At 30.7% G+C, this 14,476-nt stretch overlaps 1 long non-coding RNA gene across 1 annotated transcript; it reads right to left on the bottom strand.

Moving 5' to 3' along the window:
• Positions 1-7,590: 7,590 nt before the first annotated feature.
• Positions 7,591-8,728, bottom strand: LOC124898693. Its single transcript, XR_007055401.1, has 2 exons — positions 8,368-8,728; positions 7,591-8,012 (listed from the first exon to the last, which is right to left on the bottom strand). It is a non-coding gene; the product is annotated as an uncharacterized LOC124898693 (long non-coding RNA).
• Positions 8,729-14,476: the final 5,748 nt, after the last annotated feature.

Here is a 14,476-nt window from a genome sequence, read left to right as displayed (position 1 = left end):
CTTCTACATAATCCATATCGTGAGCACCTACACCTATTTCTTCCTCAAAAGGTGTACCAAGCGGTACCGGAGGCGAAGACACACGGGTATATCTACTACTTGAGCTACTTCTACCGCTAGTAATTCATTTTTTACTACCACTACCGCTTCTAGGATAAAATTTTTTAAAACCTTTAGTAGTGAGGTTTCTTAATTTATCCATAGTATAAATTTAAATTAAACTAAAAAAATTCAAAATACACAAATATAGTAAAATTAAATATTAAACAATTAATACAATAAATAAAAATTAAACGTAAGAGATGGAACGACAATACCAAATTTTGAAAGTATCCAAAGGTTGCGACTTTAGAAACTTCCGCTCGTACTTTGTAAACGCAAAATTAAAAAATTAAAGTGAACACTTGAAGAAATTAAATATATTGAATATTTGAGAATTGAGATTTGAGAGAGTGAAAAATTGTGTGAAAAATGATTTGAAGGTGTAGGGTATTTATAGAATTTTTTTGGGATTAAAAAATAATTTTGAATGTAATTTTTTTTTTTTTAAGAAATGGGCCCAAACTAGCGTTTGGACCCAAAAACGGCTACATAGTCATTGGGCCAACGGCTAGTTTGGCCCAAAACTCAAAAATTAAAAAAAAAAAATTGAATCCGGACAGGCGGGCCTGGATCGGGCTAGATTCGGGCCGGGTTAACCGGGCCCAAAGTAAAAAAATAACCGGCCCGGGACCTAGAACCCTAAAGCCTTAGGGCTTACCGGGTTGGGTCAAACCGGGTCGGGTCCGTTAAGTGGGCCGAGTCAGCCCAACCCACTTGACAGGCTTAGATTGATGTGATAACTCGAAAATTATCGAACACAACCTAAGGGTAAATTCGATACCAATGATTGCTTTGAGGGGCTTCCTAATTAGTTTATGGGTATCGTAGATTGAATCTAATCGTCAATCCTAATCAATAAATTAAAAATCTTTTTGCTTTCTCCAAAATAATCTATACTATATTAAAAGGTGTAAAGGTCTTTATAAAAGTTGTTTTAACATTTTAATAACAGACGAAATTGTCTTTTCACTTTTTTTTTTCAATTATTATTTTATTTGCTTTATAAATGATTATAATTTTGAAAAGTTAAGGAGTTCTAAAGTATATGGTAATAAAAAAATTACAGATAATTATTATTGGTGGGTTTTCTTTTTCCTTTTATATGTGAAAAAAGAGTCATAAAATATATGGTAAGAAAAAAGTTCTAAAATACATGGTAAGAAAAAAAAAATTATTACTTAGTACATAGATATCTTTTTCCCAGAATTAATGTTACATAGGTTCGTGAAAAAAAAAAAAATCCTGATTCTATGTGTACGTATGTGTTCATGTCTTTTTTTTAGACTTTTTGGAAAAAAAAACCCCTCCTATTTATACGTTGAATATGTGTTTATGTTTTAGACTTTAACCTGGTAAAATTACTTGAAAATAAAATTTTGGGCATTAAATATTTTTATACATATGGGTTACGTTCTTTTTTATTTTTTAAAGTAAAAGCCATTTAGGCTATTTTTGTTGTAAAATAATAAAGAACAAAGAAGAAGAGAATAGAGAGTAGAGAGAGTAATCGTTATTCCTCCTGAGGGATGATTTACAATGAAGGAAACCTTCTATTTATAGGGGAATTTGCCCCTAGTTTCACACTAAAAGACAAATACATTAAATCCTGATAGATATCAACTAGATCTTGATAGACATTCACTATAATTTTCGATAGATATCAACTAGATCTTATTAGATCTTGATAGGCATTCACTATAATGTAAATACATTTATAACACTCCTCTGAATGTCTAGATAGATAATGTGCCTCGTTAAAACCTTACTAGAAAAAATTCAGTAGGAAAAAAAATCTAGTGAAGGAAAAAGAGTACACATTTCTAACAATACGTATATCGGCTACCTCATTAAAAACCTTACAAGGAAAATTCAGTGGGACAAAACCTCGTAAGGGAAAAAAAAGTACAGCGTGTATTAACTCTCCCTAATGAGAACATCCTTGAACCTTTGCATTCCGATCTTGTGCACCATCTTCTTAAAATTTGTAATTGGAGAAGACTTAATGAATAAATCAGCCACATTTTCACTTGAACGAATCTGTTGCACGTTGATATTACCATTCTTTTGTAGCTCATGTATGTAGAAAAGCTTTGATGAAGTGTGCTTCGTTCTATCTCCTTTATGAATCCTCCATTAAGATGTGCTATGCATGATACATTATCTCCGTATAAAATTATAGGTAGATTATTATATTTCACACCACATTTTTCTCGAATGGAGATGTATCATGGACCTCAACCATACACATTCTTGGCTTGCTTCATGAATAGCTATTATCTCAGCATGATTCGATGAAGTGGCTATGATAGACTGCTTTATATATCTCAAAGATATTGCAGTACCACCACATATGAACACATAGCCTATTTGAGACCGAGCTTTATGTAGGTCAGATAAGTACCCAAAATCAGCATGATCAATAAGATCGGAACTGCAAACTTGCTAACAAATTAACTTTAAAAAAAGGCTATGTCAGGCCTTGTAGTATTTGTAAGATACATTAGTGCATCAATTGCATTAAGATATGGTACTTCATAATCAAGGAGTTCCTTATTCTTTTCTTGAGGTCGAAATGGATCCTTATTCAATTTTTGCATGTTTCTCATTTAAGCAAATACTCTATTGCTTTTGAAAACTCTTTAAGAGTATCAATGATACTCAAATCATCAAATTATATATTATGAGTATAATAAAAAGTTTCCCAGAAACTTTATACGCTTTAGGCATTTTGAATCCTTTAAGGATTTTCTTATGGATGTTTGTCAAGTAACAATATCCAATATGTCAAGTGTGACATTTTCAAGTGTATGGACTACAAATCAAATAAATTCTACCTTACCAAAATGCATCATTTTAGGTCACTTGATAAATATTTTCACGTTAGCATGCTTAAATTAACGTAGAATTCCGATCCTCATAATCTTTTACAATATTGACGCCAATATTGTATCAAAGATATCGTCGACGATTTCTTATTTTGTATCGGTTCAAAATGTGACATAACAATTTGAGATCTCATCACTTCATTATTTTCAGGTACCACATTTCATGAAGTATTATGTCGTAGGCTCTTCAAGAGCACATTGCCTTCTTATCATGATTATTTGCTCCTTATCCTTTTTAAGGATGATTTCATTTGGAACCGATTGGTTTATCATGTTTCACGCATGCATAGACTTTATCCTTTAAGGACACAAAATAGGAGCACTTGCAGCTAAATATGAGATGCTTTCGGCATTTGACTTGAATTATCTTTTGATTGAGGATCTGATGATAATTCCTAACATATTTCATAACTGCTTATAATCCCCCCCTTATGTTAGGAAAACTAACATACATCCTTCATATTATTTGAGGAATCCATCTTTGTGCATCATGGTATATTTATTAATCGTATACCGCACATCAAAACTATTAGATGGAATAGTTGGTTCCTGACCTTGAACCAATTGAGAGGGAAGAAATAATCATAATATATTGGTCTAATGCATACAAGTGCTATTGTATGCAATATATCATATTTCATACCAACACATGAAACTTTGTTCTCATTAGTAATTGTTCAGCTATTTATGGAAGTCATTCAATGCTAAACCATCATCATCAAGATGAATTATCTTGATTACACAATCTGAAAATTATGCTCAATTTATATTGAACAAGTAACTTTATGAATGTCAAACGTAGGTTGACCATGAATGTACATGTGTCATTTTATTGATGCATCTTTTCAACATATCACATGATAGATGAACGGGCCCTTATTCACCTTTTATTCTTTTCAGATTTTGAGGGATCCAATCCCAAAATTAGTTCGTCCAACCAACATGAGAACAAGCAACATTAAAGTTCATAAAGAATTTTCTAATTCTTCAATATATGTTCAATACTCAGTATGCACATCTTCAGGATATCACAATCGTTCATGTCAACTTATGAACTTTTAATCTAGTAAACTCCAAGTTTACCATGATAGATGTTTTTGCTTTAGTAAATTTTAGATTTACTATTATATGAATAAATTTCAGATTTACTACTTCAAAAGTAGATTTCAAAATAACTCATCTCAACTATTCTGCCTCTTTCGGAGGTGAGTTGTCATACCATTACAATCAAGTACACGTTTATATTAATAAGCTTCATTAAATATTATCACATTCACCCCAGGGAATGGATCTATGCTTATAATAATCAAAATTCTCATTCCCTAAAAATAAAATATAATCGTGTCTTAAGTCTATCAAATTATGATAGCTTATATATCTTATAACCTCTTTTATCATATTGCTTCTTCAAAAGCAAATTGAGGCATACATATGATGTAGAGAATTTTTGCCTAGCATATGTTATAATCATTATAAGCGTGTAAAAATATTATCACTTTTGATGATTATTATCATATTGTCTCTCCGCGCTTATATTCGTGCATTCAATCACCTATCTTTTTTCAACAATGAAGCAAGTTGTCAACTTTCAGATTTATGCTGCCATATTCACTTCATGGAATAGAGCATATTAATGGGATATGTTTCATGACCTTTTATTAAACTCTCATTATTTTGCCTTAGCTATCATAATATCATCAATATGGTGTATTAAGATTTAAACTCAACATTTTATCATATAAAGGCGTCTTAGGCATGAATCGATGGGACTTGAACCCAATATATTATCATCCTTTTTGATAATATTGTTCTTGAGAAATAAATTTAAAATATAAATGATTCTAAATCAATTATTTTTCCTCAAATCCAATAATAATTATATTAGTAGTAGCAAAAGAAAGATAACATAAAGAATTACTAACCTTAAAATCCTTCAGATTTATAATCTCATCTTGTTTGGCAGAGTCTCATGCTGATAACGTGTTATAAAACAATAAAGAATAGACAAGAAAGAGAATAGAGAATAATTGTTATTTCTCTTGAGGGATGCAAAAAAGCTCTTTATCATCAAATTGACTCTCATTTTAGTTTAATCCTTCTTCGATCGGAATAGATTTACAATGAAAGAAGCCCTTTTATTTATAAGGGAAATTTGCCTCTAGTTTCACACTAAAAGACAAATACATCAAATCCTGATAGATATCAACTAGATCTTATTAGATCTTGATAGACATTCATTATAATGTAAATACATTTATAACAATTTTATTAATTTAAATAAATATAAGAAATCAAAGGACTAATAAGTTGAAGTAGGAATTGCATAAGTGCCTAAAAAAAGGTCAAAATAATATTTCAAATCCTAAAATATATTTTAAAAATTAAGAATTTCTAAAATATATGATATTTTGATCTAGATAAGAAATTATAATATTTAACGTTGATAAAGAATATAAATCATTTAAAATATATTATTCAAAAAAATAAATTTTATACTAAATATTAAGGGATAAATGTGCATCGCACGTTCTCATAGAATAGTAAACATAAATTAGAAAGGCAACATGCAAAAATTAACTAAACCTAGAGTTGCACTTCATCTATTATAATACTAATCTATAATCTATATCTATAATATATTAAAAGTGTGAAGGGCATTAGAAATGTCGTTTAAACTTTTTACCCTTCATTAAAAGTCTTTACTTTAGACAAAATCATCTTTTTACTATTTTTTTTTATAATATTTAAGAGTTAAAAATTAAATATATTTGTGATAAAACCTTTCCTTATTAGAAGTCATAATAATTAATGATAACTATTACTTTTTTCATTAGTTTAAAAATTCTAAATCAACTAAATTTAATTATAAGAAGATTTAAAAAATCTATAAATCTACATCTACAAGGACTCCTAATATATGAAAGGGAGAATTAGAAAAAATTAAAAACTCTTAAAATATATGAAAAGGAGAATTGATATTTAGGTGCATATAATTTAGTTTAATGTTTTCTTACAATAAGGACACTACTTAATTTGCGATCCCAACGTCCATTAGTAGGGGATGGGGGGGGGGGGGATATTACCTTATAAGTCAATTATACATTATTTAGATTTTTAAAATTAATTAAAGTCCATTTTTTTCATCTGAATAAGAAATCATAATATTTAATACTTTTAAATCAACTAAAATTTCATCTTATATAAAAAGAACTTTTACAACTCTATTTAAATTTTCAATCAAATTTTACAAGAAACATAAACATTGTCTTATTTTATTTTTAGTTTTCTTCTTATTTTAATTTTGATTATTGCGTTCATTGTCATCATCCCTTTTATTTTTCTTTATTTGATTTTCAGTTTACTTACTTTTTTTAACTGTTAATTGAGAAGTTAATAATTAATCATGTAATCCTGATTGATAAATGTTAATTGATAAATATTTGTGATTTTTGTTTTTAATGACTCATATGCATGCAACAATTTAATTAACTTATTTGCAATTTTAAAGTCCTAATATATATAATAAGAAAGAAAAAATTATCAATAGTGTAGGTAGATTTTATGTGGAAAAAGGACTCCTAGTTTTATTCTTTCACAGATTCTATGCGTATGTTGCGTATGTGTGCATTTTTTAATTTTATATTTATATTCAACTATATTTATAATCTATAATCTATAATATATTAAAAATATGAAAGGTCGTAGAAATATTATTTAAATTTTTTGCCCTTCGTTAAAAGTCTTTGCTTTAGAAAAAATTATCTTTTCACTATTTTACTAATATTTAAGAGTTTGAAAATTAATTAAATAATTATAATAAACTTTTTGTTATTAGAAATCATCAGAATTAGTGACAATTAATACCTTTTTTATTAGTTTAAGAATTTTAAATCAACTAAAGTTGATTTTAAGAAGATATGAAAATCTAGAAATAATTTTGAAAACATTTAAACAAGAAAAATATAAGAAATACCAAATTTGTAAAAGTTTTAAGTAAGTAATCAAAGATTTTCTAAAAAATTAACTTTTAAAATAAGGAAAGATTTTAAATATAAAAAAAATAGTCGTACTACAAATATAGTTCAAATCTATGAGTGAAAAACGCAAAAGTGACAATCCATTAACCACTTAAAACTTCTGATGATAAAATATATATGTGCTTACGATAAAATATAATTTCTAATGATAAAATATATATGTGATTATAATAAAATATATGTTATGTTTATATTAGTATATTAAAATGTGAGAAGTAATTTGAACTTTTTGCACTTTATTAAAAACCTTTGTAATAGACAAAGTCGTCTAATTTTAAATAATTAAAAATTTCACATGCGAGGCATGTGCGACTAAACTAGTGGGATTAAAAGCACTGTCGATCGAAGACAACATGTCTACCTTGTAATATTATTATTTTATTAATTAACACTTTATTTGGATGATTGTTATAGAAATATTAAGAAAAAGATTATCTGATGAATTATATGTGTCAAGTGCGTGTGTGTATGTATGTATGTGTGTATATATATATATAGTTTGTCCTAATGAAATTAATTTTACTTTAAAATAATTTGAAGTAATAAAATCCCCGCAAAAATAAATATAATGGGAATAAATTGGAAGATTTTTAGCAATTTTCTCCAAAATAAAATACAATAGGTTAACAACCATCCAAACAAGTTGTGAAAGCACATAGAATCATAGTAGGATGAATACATAGAGTTGAACACAAGATCAACTTAACAACGAAAAAGGGACAAATATACTCTCGAACTATGATAAATGGTATGTATATATCCTCCGTCATACTTTGACCAGGTACACATATGCCCTATACTTTGACCAGGTACACATATGCCCTACCGTTAGTGTGAGGGGCATATACGTATCATTTTATTAACGGTAGAAATATACGGATACCCAAAATATGGGTATATACTTACCATTTATTATCATGTTGGATAACAGGTCATGGGTCGCCCATATGGACCGATGCAACCCGTTATTGATTTTATTTTTGATTATCTGAAATAAAAAGAAGATAACAAAGAGTATATTATGAATTTGAAAAGCAGGGGGGGGCAGTTACAAATCAACTCTTCTTCAGATAGTGGAAGAGAAAAAATTAAGATTTCTTCAGTGCAAAAACATAAATCAACAACAAAACACAAGAATAAGCATTTAGTTTGTGAAATTCTAAGGCTTTGTTTCCAAGAGATTTAAAGTAGACTTGGGAAAGATCCTTTTGAAAGCAAAATCGATTTCCGCTGTGAATTAAAAGTATACTATTTTGCTCTAAATCTTACAAATAGTATCAGAGCCTGATTTAATTGCTCTATTTTGCATGATTTCGATATCGAGTTTAAGTTTATGAACATACCTATTAGAAATTATTCATAATCGGATGTAGATCGAAATTTTTGGAGCCCATAGAAATAGAATTTTCAGTCTTCTTATTTGGAACCAGATGCGCTGAAATTGCATTTTAGATCCGGTTATTAACCTTTTGTTTTTTCCTTCTTCGATTTTTTTTGGTGAAGATGAAGGATAAGTAAGGGGTGAACATAGCCTTTGTTTCTTGAGGATAAAGAATAAGAAGCCATGCCTCTTATTTCTTTTAAGAATTCAAAAAAAAATGAGAAAGATATTCTGAATTGTGAGTTTGTTCTGTGAAGAAGTGAATGAACAAGAACCTTCTTTTTCTTTTTTCTTTTTGACTCGTCCTGAATGTTCTAAAGCACCTTTTTTAAAAAAAAAAAATTGAAAAATGTGTCACAAGTTTAATAAACATTCTTGTATTTGTTGCTTATGGTCAAATTATTCCTTTCTTTTAAAATATTAAATTAAAAGACAATAGGGAAGCAAAGTACTTGTTTATTTCATGTACTTAGTTATGTAAATAATGTACTGTTACTATTTTTCGTAAATAGTAATATATTCCTTTTTAAGGTATTAAAAATGACTCTTAATAATTTTGGTGATATAAGTATTAGAATTAGATTCTTTTTTTTTTTTGTCTTGGCAAGTCCCAAAATTTATTTTTAACATATTTTGTATTTTATGATAAATTGTGACATAAGTGTCACATTGAGTGGTGAAACCATTCTTATTATTTCTTGATTCCTATTTTAGAAATGATTGAACGGGGACAAACTCGAATCACTCCAAGTGAAAGTTCTAGATGTCGAGCAAAGAGACAAAGTGAAAGAGCACTTCGTCGAAGGGCATGTTTTTGAGGTCGTAAGATCATACGAAATGGTGTCCCTAGGGCAACTCAAAATCTGTTACGGAATGAAAAGACTTTGTGGAGAAAAAAAGAGAGAAGAAATTGAAAGAATTCAAGTCTTTTAAGATGTCACCTAACATTAATGTTACTAGTTTTATACATTTGTTTTAAATGAAACGTGTAGAACTAGAAAACTATGTAGAAATCTCGGATTGAAAAGCATTAGCTATTTTAGTAAATTCTCTCCGTGACCCTTGGAGCGAGAGATTAATTGATATTTACCATGAGATTTGGCCTAGTGAGCCTTAATGGGTGTACATAATCGTCTAGAATATTTGTGGAATGACTTTTAATTTTAGATTGACTTGTAACATGAAGTTATTTATTAACTTTATATTATATTTATATATATTAAGTTATTTATCTCTTTTTACGTGAATTTCATTAATTTATTTGAGTTTAAAATGACTTAATTGAAAGCTATCATCCTAATACACATTAAGAAATTAATTTCTAATTTTGGTCAAGTGTTTAGTTCGTATATGATGATTGGATTCTTAGTGTCCTTTCGATTTTACACTAAACATGAAACCTTTCGGTGAAATGATTTGCTTAAATATGTAATTTGCATGCATAATCGATAACACACTTGTCAAAATTGTCTCTTAATAACAGACATGACATCAAAAAGCATAATTCCTGATTTGAACAAAGGAGAAAAACTAAATGGAGACAACTACGACATTTGAAGTCGTAAGATGTTGTATGTACTGGAAGAGCAAAATGCTCTTGAAGGTATTAACCATGTCTTAAGTCTACCGGAAGAGGGAAATACTGCACAACATAGAAGAGATCTTGAAGCTTATAAGGCTTGAAAAAAGGCTGCTTCCATTGCACGTGGAATCATTGTAAGTTCTATGGTTGATGACCTCATACATGAGTGTGAGGAATTTTCTACTGCCAATGCCATCTGGGCACACTTGTGAGGAACATATAGGGGTATTCTGTCACCCACCTCAGACAGCTGACTATCAAGTTTGACACTTATAAGAAGAGTCATGATCAGAACATCAAACAACACCTTAGAGTGATGTCGAATATGATAGCTCAACTCAAAAGTGTTGGTCACGTTCTTTTGAATGAGCAGCAGGTTCAAGAAGTGATCCAATTAATTCCCAACAGTTGGGAACACTTGAAGGTCAACTTAACCCACAATGACAACATCAAACCTTTTTCTGATGTTGCCCGTCATGTTGAACTTGAAGATGAGCGGCTTGATGCTGCTAAAACTGCTTCTAATGCCTTTATGGAAGAATCAAGTGGTAATAACTCTTCAGGATTCAAGCGTAAGAAGAAGTGAAAAAATAACCGAAAGAGTAAAGAGACCGAAGAAAGACCTTTTGAGAAAAAGAACAAGCAAAATTTCAAGAAGGGAAAAAGATTTTTCAAGAAGAAAGACAAGAGCAAGATGAAGTGCTATAATTGCCAAAATCTAGGGCATTTTTCTCATGAATGTCTTGAGCAAAAAAAGGTAGCATTTCTAAATACAACTCTAAGTGCTACATATGTTTCTAGCACAACTTTATTAACTAAATTTTATCCTATGTGGATTGTAGACTCAGGAGCCACCGAACATGTGAGTAGAGATCGAGAAGAGTTTGTGGAGTTTCGTCGAGGGATCAAGATGGATCTATGTGGGAAATAATACAAAATTTGAAGTCAAAGGGATTGACACTTGCAAGGTAGATTTGCGTGGAGGCCGGTCTTTAATGTTGCATGACATCCTATATGCTCCAGAAATTCGACGAAACTTAGTATCTGTGTCTGTTCTTTTAGATGTTGGTTTTCATTTATTTTTTAGTCGTAATGTGTAAGAATTATTCTAGATAATATTTTTTATGGTTTTGGACATCCGTTATGACTGCTTTATTGTTTTAAATTGTAATCCTTCAACTTATGATTATTATGTTGACCGTTGTGTAATGTCATGTTATTCAAGTAATAATGATGTTGATATACTTACACGGCATGCTAGATTGGGCCACATCGGGAAAGACCGAATGAATAGATTGGCAAAGGAAGGACATCTAGGTTCTTTCTCCAAATTTAAAATGCCAACTTGTCAAAATTATCTTGCCGAAAATATTACACATAAATCATTTGGGAAGGCTAAAAAAGCCAAATTTCTATTGCAATTAATCCATTTTGATATCTGTGGTCCAATGAATGTGAGGGCGAGGACTGGTGTTTCATATTTCATTACATTCATTGACGATTTCATGCACTTTGGTTATGTCTATTTGATATCTCATAAATTAGAAGCACTTGAATGCTTTAAAATATATATGAATGAAGTTGAGAATCAATTAGACAAAAGTATAAAGGCATTAAGAATCGATAGAGGACGTGAATATCTGTCAAAACAGTTTGAAGAACTGTGTTTTGAAAAAGGCATTATCAGACAATTGACTACTCCTTATACGCCTCAACAAAATAGTGTAGTCGAAAAAAGGAATAGAACATTGTTGGATATGACAAGGTCCATGATGGCACAAACAAATTTACCAATCTCTTTCTGGGGAGATGCGTTATTAACTGCGGCCTACATATTGAATAAAGTGCCTTCTAAATCAGTATATTCTACTCCTTATCAACTATGGACTGGTAATAAACCAAACTTTAATGATCTATGACCTTGGGGTTGTGTTGTATATATTAAAGATTATTTTGGTAAGTTTGGAAAACTAAGTCCAAAAGGAAAGAAATGTATCTTTATAAGATACTCAGAACACTCCAAAGGAAATGTGTTCATTGATGAATTAGAAAATAAAAGTACTACTGAAATTGAATCACGAGATGTCACATTCCTAGAAAATGATTAAGGATGAAATAAAGAAAAATGAGCCTCTTTACAAAATGCTGAATTCAGATGATCAAATAATGTCATCGAACATGATTGATAATTCAATAGAACAAGAAATGATTCTTGGTTCAAGTGGGAGTTGTGAATCCCAAAATCCCATTGAAGAATCTGAACTTCAATTATGTAAGAGTATTAGAATAGATGTACCTAAACGATCTTACCAGATTGAGGATTATGTCTTCCTGGTATCTCCCACAGAATTGGATGAACCTAATTCATTGACTGAGGCTTTATCGAGTCCTGAAAGAGATGAATGGATAAAAGCGATGAAAAAAGAATTAAAGTCCATGAAAATCAATAAAGTATGGGATCTACTTGACCTTTCTTCTGGGCGTAAAGCTATTGGAAATAAATGGATTTTCAAAGTTAAACGTAAATCAAATGGGTCAATAGAAAGGAACAAAGCACGATTGGTGGCAAAATGTTTTACTCAAGAAACTGGAATAGATTACGAGGAAACTTTTTCATCAGTTGTGAAATTTACCTCAATTCGCCTGCTTTTAGATATAGTTGCATGTTTAGATTTAGAATTACACCAAATTGACGTAAAGTCCATTTTTCTCAATGGAGAACTAAATGAGGAAATCTATATGAAACAACCTGTAGGTCTTGTTGTTAAAGGCCAAGAAAAGAAAGTTTGTAAATTAAACAGATCAATATATGGCCTTAATCAGTCTTTAAGGCAGTGGTACCTGAGATTTCATAAGGAAGAGATTTCATTTGATTTTACCATGATCGATGAAGACAATTGCATCTATGTGAAAAAGTCCAATGAAATGTTTGTGATTCTTTTGCTGTACATGGATGATATTTTATTAGCTAAAAATAATTTGGAGCATGTAAAACCTGTTAAGTCATGGCTTTCAAAGTCATTTGATCTGAAAGATATAGGTGAAGCAAACTATACATTGGGTGTTAAAATCCAAAGAGACCGTTCCAAGAAAATTTTGAGTCTATCTCAAGAAACATACATAATGAAAATTTTGGAACGTTTTTGAATGAGTAGATGCAAATCTATGTGTCACACCCCCTTTTTAACGTACTCTAAAAAATGGTTATATTTTAATGTTCGAAAAAAAGGGTTTTATTATTTAAGTGACAAAAAATAAAAAAAATTGTTTTGGAAAAGGATTATTAACATTTTTTGTTTAGAGTCGCCACTTGGCATAATCTGTGTGCCAAGTCACCATTGGAAAATCCTTTTCAAAACCATTCGACTCTTTAAACTGGTTTGCGAATAGAGACTCCGGCTAAGGAATTCTGTTGACCGAGGGGAAGGTGTTAGGCACCCCTCGATCCCGTGATCCAACCACGGTCGCTTGGTAGAGCGTATCAACTATTTTGGCATTACGAAATGTACAAACCACACAAAAGCACGCCAAATAATCAAACAATAAACAAAACAAAATAATCCAAAAATGTAAAGTCCAGTCCAATTATACAGTCCAAAAATAAATAATGCGGAAATATAAATCTATTCTACCCTAGACTAATCCTATACTACGCTCTACTGCTTCACCCGACGCCTCGGGCCTTCACCACAAACATTTTTCACCAACATGATACGTCGGGGCATTCCCCGGTGAATAAGTACAGAAGACCTCGGGGCATTCCCTGGCTAAATGAATACATTTGAATCGAATGCGATAAAGTAGAAAACATTCAACACATACATCCACACTCAAACATCCAACAAAACACTTATTTCTAAATTTTGCCTACCCGAACCTACGATTGCCTACCCACTTGACCTATCATGATACTATCATGAAATTGACAATTAGACGTGAAAGTAAAAATAACGACGAATCAAAAACAAAAAAAAATAAATCAAAATTAATCCTAATTCACTTTAACAATTTTTTATTCGCACCCCGCATTCCCTTTAACCACATGATTAGTGCATGCTTCAATTTTCCAGTCACATCTCATAATCCGAAACCAATATCAAACAAACATGAACAACGAAGATTCAAACCAAACACATAACAAATAAATCATCCACACCCACAACATAAAAAAAAGTCAAGATAAAGTAAAGATCTGTAGAAGAAATGGACCTCAATGATGATTTTATTCCAAATATCAGCCGATCAAGAACAAAAGATGAATCCGCGTGCCAAAGAACCTCGAATCGAACCCAAACTTAACCAACAACCTCAATCCCGAACTAAACTCGCAAATCTCGATTAACAAATCAAACAAACAAACGAAAAAACTCGAATGGAGGTGTGAACTGGTGCCACTGGTCATCGATTTTGGTGACGCCGGAGCTCCGACAGAACACGTAATCACTAAAATGGATCTCTCCGGCTAGATTTCGTCGGAGAAATCAGAGGC

This window comes from Capsicum annuum, chromosome 5 (assembly GCF_002878395.1).
Source record: "Capsicum annuum cultivar UCD-10X-F1 chromosome 5, UCD10Xv1.1, whole genome shotgun sequence".
Lineage (NCBI taxonomy): Eukaryota > Viridiplantae > Streptophyta > Magnoliopsida > Solanales > Solanaceae > Capsicum > Capsicum annuum.
The sequence above is the reverse complement of the archived record's forward strand: the minus strand, read 5'-3'. Positions and strand labels throughout refer to the sequence as shown.